Source organism: Octopus bimaculoides, chromosome 14 (genome assembly GCF_001194135.2).
Source record: "Octopus bimaculoides isolate UCB-OBI-ISO-001 chromosome 14, ASM119413v2, whole genome shotgun sequence".
Lineage (NCBI taxonomy): Eukaryota > Metazoa > Mollusca > Cephalopoda > Octopoda > Octopodidae > Octopus > Octopus bimaculoides.
This window is the reverse complement of record NC_068994.1, coordinates 2,752,075-2,752,927: the sequence shown is the minus strand read 5'-3', so window position 1 is coordinate 2,752,927 and position 853 is coordinate 2,752,075.

The window sequence follows — 853 nt, the reverse complement described above, 5'->3', positions numbered from 1 at the left end:
TCATGTGCCACCCGCACAAGAGCCAGTCCAGGGGCACTGGCAATGATCTTACTTGGCTTGCTGGGTCTTCTCACGCACAGCACATTTCCAAAGGTCTCGGTCAGTAGTCAGGTCTCGGATATATATATATATATATATATATATATATATATTTTTGGTTAATGAGAGAGACAGAAGATGGGAGAAACTCAAAAACCACTACAATGTTTCTCAATCTGTATTCCATCTTCCATCTCTCTGATTAACAAAATACACAATGAACACTGTGAAAGTGAATGTGCTTTACTGGTAAGCTATAAGGTATATACCATATGTCTTCTAATCTCTAATGTCCAGGAGGCTATCTTGAGTTAGAACATAGTTTCTGCTACTTAGGTAACCAAATTAGTAACTGGTGGATGCTCTGAAAGTATTACTTTTAGAATAAAAATAGGATGGAGGAAGTTGAGACAGCTATTACTCTGTTGACAACAAAGGACTCCCTCTCAATGTGAAAGGTAGTTTGTATGATGCTTGTGTATGAATGGCTGCACTTCATGGTAGTGAAACATGGGCTCTGAATGCAGAGGACATGCATAGACTGAAGAGGAATGAAGGTAGTATGCTTCATTAGATTTGCAGCATTAGTGTGCATGATCAACAAAATGCAACTGTATTGAGACTTAGGTATAAGAGGAATTAAATGTGGCATGCTGGAGAGGAGAATGCGTTGGTTTGGACATGTAATGCGTATGAGTAAAGACAAGCTGTATACAGAAGTGCCTGTCACTGACAGTGGATGGTACCTGTGGAAGAAGGGGATCCAAGAAAACATGAGATGAAATGATGAGAACCAATCTCAGGATGTTAGGGT